Below are 14,161 nucleotides of genomic sequence, written 5' to 3'. Positions count from 1 at the left end.
TCTTTATCTGGCTATTGATTCATATCCTTTATCACATCCTTTAATAAACTGGTAAATGTAGGTACATGTTTCCTTGAGTTTTGCAAGCCATTCTAGCAAATTAATTGAGCTTAAGTAGGAGGTCACTGAAAACTCCATCTCTGGCTGGCCAAAGAGAGGGACAATCTTGTAGGAATGAATCCTTACCCTGTGGAATCTGATGCTATCTTTGTCAGAATTGAGTTGAAATCTTGTCACCCTTCTTGTGTCTGAGAATTGCTTAGGGTTGTGTGAAGGGGAACTCTCTTCAACATGGGATCTAGGTCCAGGAATCTAAAATACCCTCTTATTTGATTCTTAACAAATGATGAGATGGATATTATTGTTATATGAATGTAAACTGATAAGCTTTTGTGCAAAAGGAAATGGAGCATCTTTCCTGGGTCTCTGTTGGGAACACCAGGACAGAAGAATAATGAAGTTAAGACCTTCATTAATGCCATTTTGTGCTGGTTCTCTTCCATATAGGAAGTGGTCAAGAGTTGAGTGACTCCTTCATATAGCAACTAAGGTAAATTATTAATAGCAAATGTTTCTCTCTCTTCATCACACTCTATATACATGATTTGTTTAGTTTTCATTTTTCTTAAGATTTTTATTTATTTGAGAGAGAGAGAGAGAGCGAGAGCATGTGCCTGAGTAGGGGGAGGGTCAGAAAGAGAAGTAGACTCCCAGCAGGGAGCCTGACTCGGGCCTCTGATCCCAGGCTCCTGAGATCATGACATGAGTCCAATGCAGATGCTTAACTGACTGAGCCACCCAGGTGCCCCTTGTTTAGTGGTTAATTTTAGGAGTCTCAGTTATGTGTTGAACCCTGGACTCAAAAGAGAAAAGTGGGTATAAGTCTACTGAAGCTATAATGCTACTTTCTGACAATAGTGCTCTTTCTGATTTCTACTCTGCCACATTCTTCTGAAAAAGAAAACTGAGAATGAGATTGATCTCTTCCACCTTCTTGAGGAGTATGGGCTCTCCCTAACCTTGCAAGGAAAGATCAGTGTGGAGCACATGTTATTTGCTTTCCTTCAAAAATGCAAATTGGGAAGAAGAAAATACTATATAATTTTGCTAATCACATGTTCTAAGTAAACAAAGAATACTTTAGTATAGATTTTATTTTAAAGTCTTCACCTTTCATAATTATTTCATTTGAATCATAATTTCCTAATTAGGCAATGTAATTACAAGTTGAAAATCCTATAATCATATGTATTTAGGTTCATTATGTCAACCATTAATTACTGTTGAACTACTGAAATGGTAACCTGTGTAAATGAAATACTTATAGAGCAGCAAGTCAAGTTTTTTAAAAATTACACCTTATAATAAAAACAAAGAAAAGCCTAACATTGCACAGATTAAGATCCTGTAAGAAACTCATTAAATTAAAGAAAGTGACAGTTAACTTTTTAATATTTAAACAAATTCAATTACCATTTCTTTAATGTTGGTTTCAGTATGCTGGTAGAATTATGTATAGGTGAATTTATGATTTATAATTTGTCCATCTGCAAAATAGCAATAAATGTCTTGGGAAGGAATTAACCAGCATGCATGTTATAGCTAAACAGTGAATGTTTCCTAATGGAAAACACAGTGAAGAAAAACTAACATTCATAAATCATATTTTCTTTGCATAAATCATTTGCTGCTCAGTTAAAAATGTCTTTGCTATTGGTAAGTTAAAAGATATTTGCATTTACATAAGAACATATGAATTTCATGTATATCTATCCTTTTTTAAGAGCCAACAAAGAGAATGGTGTCCTTCTGTATTCCGAGAGCATGACCTTATTATTTATATTCTAGGACTGTCATTGAAAATAATTTGAACTGTTATTCAGTTTGTATGGGTGAGATGGGAGGGACTAAATATTAATTAGGAGAAAAATAAATTAACTTGGGCCAGATTTCTTCCAGCAGTCAGATACGTAGCAGTGAATCCATCTTACAATTTAACTTATTTCATTTTGGGGGACAGATACATTTTATTTCTTTTCTTTTTTTTCAAGATTTTATTTATTTATTTGGCATACAGAGATCACAAGTTGGCAGAGAGGGAGGCAGAGAGAGAGAGAGGGGAAAGCAGCCTCGCTGCTGAGCAGAGAGCCTGATGCGGGGCTCAATCCCAAGACCCTGGGATCATGACCTGAGCTGAAGGCAGAGGCTTTAACCCACTGAGCCACCCAGGCACCCTGATACATTTTATTTCTTACACACTATAGTGGAAATAAAATTGAAAATAAATACAGAAATATTTTTATAACACTGATGAATATCTGCTTGATTAGTATATTTTCCAAAAATTATGCAGGTTTGGGTATCACGTCTAGATCCATGCTATTGAATTTCAGGGATTCAGTTGTATATTTGTTCAAGTACTTAAATAACTACACATGTGGTTTTGAAAAATTTATCATGTCATTTGGGACCTTTACTACACAAAATGTGCTCCATGGACCATCAGTGTTGGTACTATTCAGAACTTGTTAGAAATGCTGAATCTCAAACTACTCCAAAAACTACTGTATCAGAATTTGAGTTTTTACTTTTTTTTTTTTTTAATTTTTTATTTTTTATAAACATATATTTTTATCCCCAGGGGTACAGGTCTGTGAATCACCAGGTTTACACACTTCACAGCACTCACCAAATCACATACCCTCCCCAATGTCCATAATCCCACCCCCTTCTCCCAAACCCCCTCCCCCCGGCAACCCTCAGTTTGTTTTGTGAGATTAAGAGTCACTTATGGTTTGTCTCCCTCCCAATCCCATCTTGTTTCATTTATTCTTCTTCTACCCACTTAAGCCTCCATGTTGTATCACCACTTCCTCATATCAGGGAGATTCCCTGTTGATGCAAGTGTATGTTAAGTTTATAAAGGGCTGTTCTGGATCACATTTGTCTCTCAGTTAATGATAAAGAACACTAAAGCCATCACCTACCTAATGATCTTACTTTTGTGAGCCCCAGAACCACAAATTCAAGCCCATATAAAGCAAATGATGTTTGTTGAGTAGGGTAATTTATGGGATAAGTGAATCACTTCATCATATATACTCTAGAATATCTTTATTCAAGGATAGTAGTGACCAGTTGTTCATGAGGTAATTGAAATATACAGATAGAATGGGGATTTATTTAAAAAATAATACATACATAATTTAAAAATATAACTTAAAACATATTTTAACCTAAAACATAAGCACTTATTTGCTAAACTTTAGATGTGGGGTCTTTGCTTATAATACTTTGGATGGAGTTTGAGGTAATCTTTCCTGTTAAAATGAACCTATAGTACATTATTTGATATCCAATTTCAGTTTTGTAAAAATGAAAACAAAACAAAACTAAGGGCAATTGCAAAATAATTTGAGTAGAATATCTCAGACTTTGCAGACTTAAAATTTTCTTTTTTAAATTTTTAGCTTTTTATTAACATATAATGCATTATTAGCCCCAGGGATACAAGTCTGTGAATTGACAGGTTTACACACTTCACAGCACTCACCATAGCACATACCCTCCCCAATGTCCATAACCCAACCACCCTAAAAAAAAAAAAAAAAAAAATTAGTATAGTGAGTTGAGTAAATCATACTATTTATTTTGTGGTCCACCATTATCATTGTTTTACTTAATGTCACTTTATTGTTTGCATGATTGGCATGAATACCCATTTGTTAATCTTGTGTTTCTCTCCATTCTGATGTGATTAGTGTAATGGCAGCCATTCTAATGAACACATTCTAATGTGTTTAATTGTTGTAAGTGTTCATGTAAAATGTATGTTATTTTGTATGCTATCTTATAAATTGCAGTGTATCTCATTTTGTTTCTTCTTTCATTCAGCACTACATTTACATTGCATGCTAATTTGTCTGCCACTTCTAATGCTACTTGGACTCCTTGATGTGACTCCATTATGCTTTGTATATTCAGTACTCCAGTAATGGGCCCTCACCACTACAAACAACATTGTTATATTAAGATGTACATAAATATCACATCTCCTTTTGTTGGTATGAGACTTTTTTCCTCATAGGAGAGAAATTATTGGCATATAGGAGATATCATATTTCTCTCCAGAGTACCTTTGCCAGTCTATAATTCTAAGAGTGGTAGACAAGAGTTCATCATCTCCAACAGTTTGAATGCTTGAGGGCTTTAAATTTTGTCAGTCAGATATATACAAAGGGGTATTTCATTTTTCTTTTTAAAAATCTTTTAAATTTTGGAATAATTTTAGATTTACATAAAAGTTACAAAGATATATAGATAATTCCTATGCATCCTTTGTTCAGTTTCCCCTAATGTTAGTATAACAATAATATATTTGTCAAAACTAAGTGGCCAATACTGGCACAAACCTATTAACTAAGCAAGAGACTTTATTTAGAGCTCACATTTTTCCACTGAGGTCATTTTTCTGTTCCAGGATTCTAGAACTCTGCACTGCATTTAGTAATGAGGTTCCCAAGTCTCCTCCTACGCATTTTGGTTTCTCAGTCTTTCCTTGTTTTTCATGACCTTGAGATTTTTGAAGAGCATTGGTCATGTATTTTGTAGAATGCCCTAGCATGCGGGCTTATCTGATGTGTTCACCTTATTAGACTTGATTTTGGGGTTTGGGAAGAATACCACAGAGATGAAGCTCCTTTCTCATTATGTCATATCAGGGAAAATATATGAAATCAGCATGGCTTGTCATCAGTCATTAAGTCAAGTGGATCCTATTTTAAATCACATTTCTTCTTTTACTAATAAGTTTGTGTATGTCTTCATAAACATGGTAATTGTTCATGTTTCCTCTTCTGTAAATTGCCTTTTCACATCTTTTGCTCATTTGCCTTTGAAGATGCTATAATTTTCTGATTGATTCACAGATTTTTGTTGTTGTTGTTGTTGTTGTTTTGTTTTGTTTTGTTTTTGTTTTTGTTTTTTTTTAGCCTGGCTATTTTTCACAGATATTTTTGTTTTATTACAAAGATTAGTCCTTTGTCAGTTTTAGAGATTGCCAATACCTTTCATCTGTCTGTTTATTCATGGAGTTTTACATTGGCCAGACACCGTATTTTTTTCATGTAATCACATTCTCTTATTTTACTTTTGGTAGAGGATTTTGAGGTTTTAAGAAGTCCTTCTTTGTCCTTAAAATTATTGTCTAATTTTTAATATTAAATATATAGTTTTATCTTTCACTTTAACCTTTTAATTCCTCTCTGTCCATATTACTTGTTGTGTTATGTAGAAACACATGGTGAGTTTTGTTGCTGCTGTTGTTGTTGTTGTTCTTTGGATTTTTCTCAAATAGTGAATCAGTTTTCTAAACTTTATTTTCTAAGCAACATGTTCTCTCCAGTTAATTTGTTGTGCCAACTTTAATGTAAATTAAGAGTCTTCCCTGAGTTTTCTATTCTGTACCATTGATCCTTTGGTCTTCTGCTGGCAATATTACAATAATAGTTTTGCTTTGTTTTGTTTTTGCTCTGATCTATGCCTTTATAGTAAGACTTAATACATAGTAGGGCAAGTCCTGATTTGTATTGGGGTTGCATTACAGATTGATTTAGAGGGAGAATTGATGTAAGTATCTCAATTTGGATGATCTTTTTGTCCATTTTTTCATTTTAAAATTTCATTCATGGAAGTCTTTCAAACTCATAGCTAAACAAATTTCTCATAATTTTATGGTTATCATAAATTTTTTTTAAAGGTATTTCTCTAATTTGTTACTGCTGGTAGAAAAACTACTGGTTTTCATAAGTTGATTTAGTATTCATCAGTTCATTTACTTAACATTTCACAGCTGCCTTTTCTACCTTTCACTCATTAACTCAGCTAATATTTATTAAGAATCTACTTTTTAGGTACTTGGGATATACCAGATAACAGAATGCTCCCAGGGAAGCCATAGTCTGGTTTCTACCGACCAAGAACATGGGGAAGTGTTTGCAGTCTTACCAGACAGGTCAGGTAGACTTGGTAAGTTGGCATTGAACAAACATTTGAGTGTTGAATCAGTTATATGACTATGTAGGGAAGAGCCCTCCAGAAAAAGGATCAGCCAGTGCAAAGGCCCTAACAGCTATGCTGAGAATAGGTTCAAAGTCAAAAGAGAAGGAACAGGATTACCAGTGAGGAGGCTATTTAGTAATCCAGACAAAAATACTGGCTTTGGCCAGGCTGGTACCAGTGGAACTGGAGAGAATAAACTGGATTTTAGGTATATTCTGAAAATTTGATAGCTTCTTTTTTAAGCTCCATGTTTCAAGACTTTCTGAAGCCTTAAACCTATTAATTTTTAGATATAATCTCTTTTCACATTCTCATTTCATAAGCATGAATACAGTTCAGTTACCTATATTGTTAAAATAACAAGGCTATATGACGAAGCCTGCTTTAGAAAAAACACAAGTGACATAAATTTCATATATGACTCAAGACAAATGTTTACCAGCATAATGCAAAGTTAGCTTTCAGTAGGAGTGTGAGTGTACATTGGCTAAAAGCTAGATGTTTTACAGAAAAAGTGGAGAACACTTGTTAATCTAACAAACTATGTGGGGATTAGTTCAGAGTACTTCCTGTTCTCTGCTGGTCTACTTATGCATATATGTACTTATGTATACATGCACATTCCATGTAGTTCTGGGAAGAATTTCAGATGACTTTATAAACATAGAAAGTATAACAAGATCAAGTAAAATTTGAAGTAAGTAGAGGAAGAAACCTGACATAAAAGGGGAAATGAAATCAAAGATAACATGAAAATATGCAAGAAGACTATTTACTAGGGGTGAATTATAAATCTTGTTCTGGTTTTTAAGCAGTTTCAACCATCATTCTTCAAAATCATTTAGGCTGGTCCCATATATAAATAATAAACTGTACTTTCGGGTTTTGACTCTGACATTGTTTTTTTCTTTTTTATCTCTTTGAAATGCATCTTAACTATATGCTACAGAATTTAGTCAAAAGTCAATATAAAATATGGAGATATCTGAAATGGAGATATCCATCTATATGTACTATGAATAATGTTATACATTGTATTATATAGTGCTATATGTAAAAATACCCACACAGTTTCCTTCAAAGTATACTTTTTTTGTTTAACTGTGCTGAATTGCAGTGTTTACTTTCAATGAGCAACGGGTATTCTGCAGCTTTTTCTCCTCTTTACTTTGACATCTAGGAAGCTTAGAGGTGATTGCTTGGGATTTTCTAAATTTGGCATCATAATTTCCTTCATTCTCAGGCCTTCATATTATTTGGCTCTTCTTTTTTAACGTGTGTGTGTGTGTGTGTTTTAAGATTTATTTATTTATTTGAGAGACAGAGGTGGGGGAGGGAGAAGGAAGAGAGAATGCCAAGCAGATTCTGAGCTGAGTGCCGGCCCATGCAGGGCTTGATCTCACAACCCTGAGATCATAACCTGAGCCGAAACCAAGAGTCAGAGACTCAACTGACTATGTCACCCAGGCACCCCAATTCTGTTTTTAATCTTTTAAGTATTTTTATACTTTATTTTATTTGTGATATAGCCACTTCAAATCCTTTTGGGAAACACTGTATGTCTGTGTGTGGGTGAGTGTGCATGTATGTGTATGTGAACTGACTGATTTATAATTCCTTTCCTAGCAGTAATAGAAATTTATCTTCAGCAAAATACATTAGATACTTTTTTAAGGTTGCAGGAGACAGGGCTAAAACATAGCCCTTGGAAAGAGAGTTCAGAAAGCGATCAGATTCTATTTTCCACATTTCTCTCAACAGACCTGTTTCCTTTTTCCTTCTCACTATGACTGGTTCCCTTGACTTCCTCAGTTCTCAGGTGGGTGGAAGGATTGGGTGGAAGGATTTTACTTCCGTTCCTTAGACCTATGGCTTGTAGGTCAAATCACCTGAAAGAGCCTGACCTCGGCCTGCCCCCGTCTCTGCCTTTACCTCTCTCTGAAAGATGCCAGACAGATCCAGCTTTGATCAGGAAACCATTTGTGAATCCATCAACTGTGCTTAGGGGGATGGAATTGTCTGACTATTGGTCCTTTCACTGTCCCACAAGACAAGGCTTCATACTTTCAGATTTTCTCTAAAGATGAAAGAGAATGCCATGGTTTAAGGCTGAATACAAAAACCAAATGAAATCAAATGACACAAACAAAACAAAACACTAATGCTTTTACTTGTAATACAGGTGCTTGGCACTGCAAACAGAAAGCCTTGCTTATTTAATATGCTCAAATATTCATATTTAGAAGAGCTTAATATATACATATATATTATATGTATTTACTGAACATGAGTTTGAACTGAGTCCATTTATACATGAATTTATTTTGATAAATGCAGTACAGTACTGTAAATATATTTTCTCTTCCTTATGATTTTAAGAACATTTTCTTTTCTCTACATTACTTTGTTGTAAGAATACAGTGTATAATACACATAACATATAAAATATGCCATTAATCAACTGTTTATGTTATTGCTAAGGCTTCCTGTCAACATTAGGCTATTAGTAGTTGAGATTTGGGGGGAGTCAAATGTTATACACTAATTTTCAACTGCACAGGGGTCAGTGACCCTAATTTTCATTACTCAAGGGTCAACAGTATATATATATACATACATATACATATATATATACACATATACACACATAAATACATCTATAATTACACATATGGGAATTTGTATTGTTTTTAGAAAATTACATAAGATAAGGATTTAATGAAGAAATATTTATTAAGCACTTACCGTGCTTCACACCATTCTAAACTTCTAAATTCTGGTGATACGGCAATGAATAAAATAGACAATGTTTATGATTGCAGAGGAGTAAATAAGTTCCTATGTATCTGTTTATTTAGAGATGTAGAAAGATAGCTTAATATCTCATTATAGGATGAGTTTAAGGTGTCATATATATTTGTATACATTATACTTTTATACATTATACACATATAAGCACATTCCTGGTTGCTTTGATGTCCTCTGTGAAAGCGGGTCAAGGAAAAGTATTGATGAATTAATGGGACCTCTAACTTTCCAAATTCCCGAGGCCGATAGAATGCACACAATTGCAAGATCATTCTTCAGTTTGCATTGTTGGAAAGATACATGCATTGATACATGTTAATTAACATGATGGAAAAGATGTTAGAGCTGGATTTATGTTCATTTTAGTGGAAAAGTGACATTGTCACAATCGTTAGGCCTGCTAGGCCCCTGAGACAGCCCAGATGCTCTGTCATGCTTCAAAGCCTGCAGTCTCTTTGAGGTCAAGGTTTTGGCCTCCTCAGGCGCCAGAGCCATAGCAGAGACAATCCAGATGCAGTCTGGTTTGGGAAGGAAGAGCCTAGAATTCCTCCATAGGAGGAATCAGTAGGGATTTCCTAAAAGGAGGGGCAAATGAATACATAAACTTACAAAGATCTGCTCAGGGACAAATGAACGAGTGACAGTAACATCTTTAATTTAGGTGCTGGCTTTAACTGAGTAAGAAAGATGGTCAGTTTGTTCAGTGATACATGTTGTTATGTTGTTCTAGGAGACAATATGATACTGCACTAATAAAATAAATAATTATATGTGTATAACACATATTTAATTTCTCACTTTATGTCCAAAAAGTATTACAATGTTGACTATACATTTCACTTTTGGAAATAATACTAAAAATTTATTAAGTTAAATTTAAATATTTGCTATCTACTATAAATGACAGAAGATTTTCATAGGGAACTCTAGACTTAAGTCAGTGTTCCCATCAAAGACTGGGCACAATAGCTTAATTTTAAAATGATTGATTTATTGAGACACAATCTCAAGCTCCTATTTAAAAGTGCTTCTTAGTCTTCTCTACAAAAATTGTGGTGTTTTACAAATGTTGTTTTTCTTTTTCTTTTGAAATTTGTTCCCAAGCATTCTAAGAATTCTACATATGAAATAAAAACTAAGGGACTCTCTCTCACAAAGGTAGGAAGATACATATACATGAATTTGATTCAACCGGTGATGAATTTGGTGACCCAATGAGATTCACTAGACTTACTACTTACTTTTAGTTTGATGTCTTGTATGGGTTAATTGAATAACATTCCCACTCAGGTGGGTTAATAGTGCTGGTTTAGGCAGTCACTTTATTTAGGCCCCTTTAGTCACGCTCCCTTGCTTGTGAGCATGTGAGGTCTTGACACATGGGTAGGCCTTTAATCTCATCCTTCACAATACCCTTCTGTCACCAGAAAACTCTCTCTCTCCCATCTGTTGTTGAATTATCCCTGACCACTGGTCAACATGAATTTCTGGAAGTTAATGGAACACTTTTGAAAAGAAGAAAAACATAACAGAATCTCCTTGGATTTACTGGAAAGTAATCTGTCTTCCGAGAGTGAAAATTCTGTATCACATAGGGTTTGTTATTTGGTGGTAATAGAATATAATTCGGATCATTTGCTTCCCATGTAGTAGTGAACATGAAACTGAACAATGGAGATTTTTCCTAACAGGATGTGGTATGGTACCTTGAATATTTGGCACACTGACAAACTTAATGAAGTAAGAACTTTCAAGCAAGGAATGCTTAGAAGGCCAGGGGCCTTCTGAAAGCAAAGCTGAAGCTGTAACTCAACACTACCAGCCCTACTGGGTGAACCAAATATCTAAGTCAATCAGATCAAGTCCCAAGAGAAGCAGCGAAAGGAACAGGTAGGAAAGCAGTGGTTTCTCTAAGCCAAAAATGGCATTTGCTGTCAAAATCAATTTAATTCAAACAAGGAAATAGTCCATCTGGAATTATGATTTATTTTGAAATTACAGGAAAATTATCTTTTCTCCTGTTACTCCCCATGTAATAAGTCAGTCCTTAATGATCCTATTTTAAAATCCTAGTAAATACACATTAAGAGATTGAAGAGACTCAGTTTGTTTCAGTATCTATCTTTTTCCTTGTGAATGAAGCAATATTATTTTTTTGAAGCTGGGGGAAAAATTGTAATGAACTTTGTCAGTGATGGTTTTTGAAAGAAATTTCCAGCAATGGAGCTTTTATAATCTCTAACACAGTGATAAACTATGGTTTGATTCTCCCAGCTACATATTCCATTGTCCACTTATGAGTAGCCTTGAACTCCCTCCTTCAAAAGAAAGCCACTCTAAATAACTTAATAAAGTAGACACTTTGTTAAGTTCCTAGTGCAGGCACAATTTCCAGGCCAGGTTATAATATGCAATGCCACATAACTCTTGTGTCTGTAGTTTACTGTTGCATTTCTTTGCAATTAATGTTGAATGAGGGAAAGGGATAATTTAATGTAATCTAATTCCCTCAAGAATTAGATGTGATCCAATTCCATCAAGAAGGTGGACTCCAACAAAGTCACTATGATTGCTATGATATAGTGAATAATCGAAGATACAGGTGATTAGAAACTGGTTGTGTATCATTTCAAATGAAGAAACTAGAAATAAAGATGGATGGTAGGTTTGTCAGTCCTACTAGAGTCTCTATAAGCCATAGTGAAATAAATTCAGTCTATTCCAAAAAGTCTTCAACAGATCAGAATACCAATCCTCAAGCTTTTTCATTGGTTTCTCTTTGTGTCATCTCCTGTTCTCCCCACCCAAGGTATTCATGGGGCTGAATTCCACCTGAGTTCCTTTTCTACATTTAATACTTGGGAAAGGGAAAAAAATACACTTAAAAGGAAGGATTGTTTCCAGCCTTCTATCAGAATGCAATAAATTTGTTCTTTTGAGTTTCTTTCTCCTGTCAGTCTCCAGCCCTATTTTCACCTGAAACTGAAGAAGGGACTCTTCAGAACTTCCCATTTTCAGTCTTGAGAACCTATACTGTCCCAGACAGTGTTTCTGATTCAAAACCATCTTATGTCTACAATTGCTTTGGGATCAGAAATGAATAGTTTAGGGACTGGAAGATTTAAAAACAAGAAACTCTTTGTTGCAGCATTATTCACAATAGTCAAGATATGAAAACAACCCAACAGTTACTTTATCCAAATGAATGGATAAAGAGGATATGATATATATACAATGGAATATTACTGAGCCAAAGAAAAGGATGAGATCTTGCCATTTGTGACAACATGGATGGACCTAGAGGTTGTTATGCTGAATGGAATAAGTCAGATAAAGAAATACAAATACCATATGATTTCACTTATAGGTGGAGTATAAATAACAAACAAACAAAAAAAGAATAAACAAATAACAAGTAGAATCAGACCTACAAATACAAAGAACAACCTGATGGTTTCCAGAGAAGAAGAGACTGGGGGAATGGGCAAAATGGGTGAAGGTGAGTGGGAAATAGAAGCTTCCAGTTATGGAATGAATAGGTCACAAGAATAAAAGTCATAGCATAAGTAATATGGTATTGTAATAGCAATATATGGGGACAGATGGTAGTTATACTTGTAGTGAGCATAGTATAATGTATAGGGTTTCTGAATTTCTGTGTTGTACACCTGAAACTTATATAGCATTTTATGTCAACTATACTCAAATGAAAAATGATAATGGTTATCATTATAACCATAAAATTTTCATTAAATTGATAACAAAATAATAAAATGATAATAAAAAAGAAACTCTGTCCCCCTTGCTTTTTTTTTTTTTTTTTTTTTTGTACCCCCTGCTTCTAAGTTCTGGAGCCAACGATCTGAGCTACACGAGGTCAAGTCATAGATAAAATTTTCCACAAAGAGTAAATTTAAGTGGTAAGGGGTAACTAGTCAGACTAGGCGAGTGGGTGTTCTGAATCCAACAGATGAAGTAGGGAAAAAATTAAAGGAAATTATGGATCTATTTGTCTATGTATCTTCAAATTGATGAAAAAATTTGTTTCCCAATGATATGACATACAACAATAAGACAAGCAAGGAGATGAAAACTTACTAATGTTTTCTGAGAATAACACTATGACATTATGAAGCCCTTCTGACATCTGTTAATGAACTCTGTCTTCATCAGGGCCATAATCTCTTCTTCCCTTCTGAGCATCTTGGTACTTATTTCCTGCTAATCATAAGGCAATGTATATTGAAGAATTTAGTCAAACACAATTACATAAAAAAAGAGAGAGATCCTGTATTTTTTATGTCTTAAAGAACTCAGGTATGGTGGTTCCCAGCTTCTGGTGAGAGAGCTCTCACTTTCCTCCTCCACTGTGGAAATCCAAATGAGAATCTGTTCTAATTTTGATTCTTATGTTTCTTACTTTCCTCAATATTACCTATATTCATGCCCACCACACTAAGAAAATTCTTTTGAGGAAAATCAGCAGTCAAAATATCCTAGACCTAACATGTTTTCACAGAAGGAAGAAAAAAGTAAAAGAATAGGAGGGAATATAAGAGAAAGAAGGAGGGAATGAGGGAGGGAAGGAGGTAGAACAATCATGGAAGAACAGATCTATTATCCTGGCTACTGAGTTAATTACCTTTAAGTACATTATCCTCTTTGGATCATTGTAAGATTTCTAAGCTAGACATGACTATCTCTCTTTTATACATAGGGAAGCAAAGATTTAGAGAAATTAAATTTTCTTGAGATTACAGACATTGGGACCAGAGGGAAGAGGAGGCGAAAGAGGATTGAGAAGTAGTTGTATCTCTGAAAACATTGTCCAAAATGGATCTTTCTCAGCAATGGTCAAAGTTTATATGATCGTTGAAAGACTTATGGAGAGGGGAAGCTGAATGAACTCAAGCCCCCCCCCCCCCCCAGTAGTCACAAGGCGGAGAGCAATGGTGTGTGGAAGAGGTGCTAGCATGGTCAAGATGCGAGAGTAAGACAAGTAACTTCTACTTTGGCAATCCACACAACCTACCCCAGTCTCCCCTTCCCCTTAGTCTACCAGACTGTCAGCATTGAGATGTCAGCTTTGAGATGTGTGAAAACACAGCCTTCATATATCTAATGAAAGGGAGAGAACAGTGGCTGCAGCTAGGCCCAGCTACATAATCTGTGGGGTTCCATGTACAAAAATGAATTTCAACACAGTGACAATAGAACATTGGCCCAGGTGTAGGCTTTCTGAACACAGGCTCTTGTACATCTTCACATGAATGCCCATGAAGCTGGCCTGTAT

The sequence above is a fragment of the Mustela nigripes genome, chromosome 5 (assembly GCF_022355385.1).
Source record: "Mustela nigripes isolate SB6536 chromosome 5, MUSNIG.SB6536, whole genome shotgun sequence".
Taxonomy (NCBI): Eukaryota; Metazoa; Chordata; class Mammalia; order Carnivora; family Mustelidae; genus Mustela; species Mustela nigripes.
Note: the sequence above shows the minus strand (reverse complement) of the source record.